This window comes from Grammomys surdaster, unplaced genomic scaffold (assembly GCF_004785775.1).
Source record: "Grammomys surdaster isolate TR1022 unplaced genomic scaffold, NIH_TR_1.0 198, whole genome shotgun sequence".
Lineage (NCBI taxonomy): Eukaryota > Metazoa > Chordata > Mammalia > Rodentia > Muridae > Grammomys > Grammomys surdaster.
The window spans coordinates 1,315,687-1,320,831 of NW_021604643.1; the positions used below are offsets into that span (position 1 = coordinate 1,315,687).

The window sequence follows — 5,145 nt, forward strand, 5'->3', positions numbered from 1 at the left end:
AAGAAAGAAAGAAAGAAAGAAAGAAAGAAAGAAAGAAAGAAAGAAAGAAAGAAGTGGAGAGAGAGAGAGAGAGAAAGTGTTCTGACTTTCTAATGGTTTTAATAATCATGGTCCCCATAGACTCATATGTTTCAAAGTTTGGCCAATAGGGAGTGGCATTACTAAGAGGTGTGACCTTGTTGGTATAGGTTTGGACTTATTGGAGGAAGTGTCTTACTGTGGAAACAGGCTTTGAGATTCTGCTGCTTGTGGATCAAGATGTAGATCTCTTGGTTCCTCCAGCAATGTCTGCCTGCACACTACCGTGTTTCCCACCATGATGATAATGAATTAAACTTCACCAATTGTAAGCCAGTCCCAATTAAATCTTTTCATTAAGAGTTGCTGTGGTCACGATTTCTCTTCACAGCCACAAAACCCTAGGTAAGACTGACTTTTAGGTGAAAAGGTATATACAAGTCATGTTATACAATTTGGAAAGTAGGCAAACAATGATTTTGAAAAGGACATATATACATATTAGTAATTAGAAAATTCTGTTCACTAAGCAAACAACTAAATTCACAAATCTTTTTTAAACAAATAAAATCCTCCCCAATGTTTCTTGTTTTATGGGTGAGGGTTATGTTAGGAAGCATTTTCTCAAGCAATTTTACATCCATCTTATGATTACTGCTATCTGTTGACTCAGACAGTCTTCCTTTGACTTTTTCTAACAAACTTCATTCTAGTTTTGTTTCTGTTGTGATAAACATCATGACCAAAATCAACTTGAGAAAAAAATGGTATGTTTCACTCTAATAATTTACAATCCATCACTGATGAACTGCAAAGCAGGAACTCAAGACTGAAGCTTGAGGAAGAAGCCATCAGAAAAACATTGCTTACTGCTTATTGTGTATTATGACCTACTTCTGTTCACCTAGCTTTCTTATACAATGCAGAACCAGGGAAAGCACTGACCATAAGGAATAGCTCCTCTTCCTTCAATTAGTAATTAGGAAAATGTCCCAGAATACATACCAGTACCAATAAGAATACATGTAACTGTTCTTTTGTGGTGTGTGTGTGTGTGTGTGTGTGTGTGTGTGTGTGTGTGTGTGTGTTAGAGAACACAGACAGGGACAGAGACAGAGACAGAGGCAGAGAAGCTCTTAGAAATATCATAAAATGAAAAGATTTCCAAAAGAGAGCTTAGTTTATGTGGGTCACCTCAATACACAGTCACCTTGAGATAACCAAGATCTTCATTTCATTATTAATACTTGCATCTTACTACCATTGGAAAAGATTGAAGTCTCGGTTACATTATAATGTTGAAGAACTGAGGAAAATATTTAGTATGAGCAAAGCATAAAAAATTATTTTGGCCCAATGGGGTTTTCTTCAGTCAATAAAAACTTAATAATATCTAAGATGATGTGACAGAATTCAAGTTAAGATAGATGAATTGTAAACATTTGCTTGAAACCCAACACTTTTGTCAAAGGTTCAGCAGAGACCTTTCTCCTAATTGGTTACTTTAAACTTAATAATACAGCCAGCTCAATTTTTATGATTTGGAAGAGATGTATAGGATTCATGGACGCTAAAGCACATATTTCAAATATATAAAAAAGAAATGGAAGGATCCTCAGTTATATTTAATTCTTATTTTGTCAGTATATTACATCTCTCCTTTTATTGAAAATAGACACTTCTCTCATACAATACATCCTGACCAGTTTTCCCTCCCTCCACTCCTCCCACCTATCCCCAATTCCCCTCTCCCCAGATCAACCCGCTTCCATTTTGTAGTCAGAATTCTGTCCTTTACTGAATGCACATTAGAGATGTACCAGTAAGCAAGTGCCATTTATATTTTTTTAAATAGAAATATTGTCTATTGTCTTTGAATTCAGAACACAGAACTGAATTTTGAAGTCTGTACTGTGTTACTTAACCTTTTCTTCCACACAATAGTTTAGAAGGAAGAAAGGTAAAAATTAGTAACTAAAACAAAAAGTGTTAGCTGGATAGTGGTGGTGTACATCTTTAATCACAGCAGTGGGGTGGCAGAGGTAGGTGGATATCCAAGTTCGAGGCCATCCTGGTCTACCGAGTGAATTCTTGGACATCCAGTGTTATTCAGAAAAACCATATCTTGTTTAAAAAAATAAAAGGAAGAAAAAAAAGGAAAAAAATGTTAGGTTTAATATCACTATGATGAAATACCATGACCAAAGCAGCTTGAGGAAAAAGGGCTTATTTGGTTTATGGTTCCATATCACTGTTCAGGACAGATACTCAAACAACATAGGCACCTGCTGGCAGGAGATGATCCGGAGACCGCGAGAGGTGCTGCTTACTGGCTTAGCCACTCTGCTTTCTTCTTTCATTCTTCCTTCCTTTCTTCCTTCCTTTCTTCCTTCCTTCCTTTCTTTCTTTCTTTCTTTCTTTCTTTCCTTCTTTCTTTCTTTCTCTCCTTTTCTTTCTTTCTTTCTTTCTTTCCTTCTTTCTTTCTTTCTTTCTTTTTTTTTGGAAAAGTTAAAAGTTCCTTAATTTTTTATTCCTGGTACCACTACCACAATTAACAGGGCAAATTATCTATACCTGATGTAATGAAAAGAAAAGGAAAAAGCTACAACAGATTAAAAACCTCAGGAATATACATTTAATTGACACTACATTGCATTAATCAATAGCCGCACCTTTTGCAAACTGTGGCTCTGACAGTCCTGAACAGGAAGGGTTTCCTGTTTAAGCTGCAGTAACTTTTCTGACTATGGATCATCGTTCCTTCTGTGGCAGATTCTTACAGTTCCTCTAATGCATTCAGGACGACTGTCTCAAGGTAACCTGCAGCTTTCCTGACAACTCCTTGCTCTCTCTCCTGCCATAGTTCTCTTCCTTCATAGTTCTGGAAGACAGGCAAAGCGGGAAAAAGAGAGGATTTATTTTTGTAACTTTAGATGATCATGACACAGCTGATAAAATTGTTCAGAAATACCACACTAGTAATGAGCATAATTGTGAAGTGAAAAGGGCCCTTTCTAAACAAGAGATGCAGTCTGCTGGATCACAGAGAGCTCCTGGAGGTGGGTCTGGCAACTTCATGGTTCGTGGAGGAAACTTTGGAGGTGGTGGATGAAACTTTGGTCGTGGAGGAAACTTTGGTAGAAGAGGAGGCTATGGTGGTGGAGGTGGTGGCAGCAGCGGTAGTTATGGAGATGGTGATGGTGGAAATAATGGATTTGGAGGTGATGGTGGTGAGTATGATGGTGGTCCTGGTTATAGCAGTAGAGGAGGTTATGGAGGTGGTGGACCGGGATATGGAAACCAAGGTGGTGGATATGGTGGTGGTGGAGGAGGAGGAGGTTACAATGAAGGAAGAAATTTTGGTGGAGGTAACTATGGTGGTGCGAACTATAATGACATTGGAAATTATAATGGACAGCAACAATCAAATTATGGACCCATGAAGGGGAGTAGTTTTGGTGGAAGAAGCTCAGGCAGTTCCTATGGTGATGGCTATGGATCTGGAGTTGGAAGTGGTGAATATGGTTGCAGAAGGTTTTAAAACAAAACAGAAACAGCTACAGTCACTCTGCTTTCTTATAGAACCCAGGTCCACCAGTCCAGAGGTGGCTTCACACACTAATTACGAAAATGCTCTACAGCTGGATCTTATGGAGGCATTTTTTTTCTCTCAATTGAAGTTCACTACTTTGAGATAACTCTACTTTGTGTCAAACTGGCATAAAATTAGCTAGGACACAAGAGACTCTGAATAACACAGAGACCCATAACTAGTCAAGGTAGAGAGATCAAGAGCCTCAACCCTAAATGGGAGGCCTTTATTATACGCCATCTTACTTTTCTATTACTATGACAAGCAACATAACCAAAAACAACCTGGGAAAGAAAATGTTAGTTTAATCTTACAATATTCAAATCACACTCTATCTCTGAGAGAAGCCAGGGCAGGAGGTCAAGGTAGGAACAAGTAGGCAGATGCTATAGAGAATTGCTACATATTGGCTTTCTCCTGATGGCTTACTCAGACTGCTTTCTATTTTATAATAACGTTTTCTATGTTTTCAAATTGTAATGTAGTTATGTAATTTCTCTGGTTACCTTCTTTACTTCCTGTAACTTCTATGTACCCCATACTAGTTCTGTCTTTCAAATTCATGGCCTCTTTTTGCAGTATACATATATGTGTGTATGTGCACACACACACACACACTCATTTACTTGTATGCATGTGATGGATGACTCGCCACTTGATTGGATAACCAACTTGAGGGGTAGCACTCTCCCTGAGGAAGATTGTTCTCCTGTTCTCAGCATTCCTTAGTAGCCCAAGTTTCCCAATTCCTTCTGAGTCTGTCTGCTGTTGTCCACATTCTTCAGTTCTTGTTTAGTCAGCCATGTTGATGAGACTTCTGGGCTACAGAAGTCAAGAATATCAGAGGAGTACCTAAAAACACTACCTTACTAAACCAGCATAATCCATAATTATTTTTATACCCACAGATAAGTGTAGTTCCCACCTCATTGAAGAAATGTTGTTTTACAACTGACAGAGACCATTACAGAAACAACAGCCAATCAAACCACAGAGAACAAGAGATAATGGGGTGCCCATCCAACTGATACAGCTTCAACACAAATCCTACATCTTATATTTGTGGATCATTGTGGAAGAGTGGGTAGAAAGATTGAAAAGAGCCAGAGTGAGAGACTGCTTTCTTATATAAGTCATGATAACCTGCCCAGAGGTGTCATTGCCCACAAACATTAATAATTCTTCAAAAAATGCCCACCAGACTTGTCTACAGGAAATCTGATGAAAGTATTTTCTCAACTGAAGTTCCTCTTCTCAGATAACTCTAGCTGTGTCAACTTGACAACAACAACAATAATAATAGTAAAAATAAGAATTCAACCAACCAGAACACACCCATCCTCCAAAATCTCAGAGATTATTGAGAAGAAAAAGGTAAGGGAAAACCTGTGAAAGCCAAAAGTAATGGACCACTGCCATAAAACAGTATTGCCAGATAAGATAGGGCTGCCGTATGCACAGAGGCTGTGACTACATGTACAAGAACTATCAGACAAAATCCTAACATGGAAGTAGGAAGCCATCAGATAGTGCTT

General features: G+C 38.3%; 1 pseudogene; it reads left to right on the forward strand.

Moving 5' to 3' along the window:
• The window catches only part of LOC114623402, an 8,520-nt pseudogene extending 4,961 nt beyond the window's left edge, over positions 1-3,559 (forward strand).
• Positions 3,560-5,145: the final 1,586 nt, after the last annotated feature.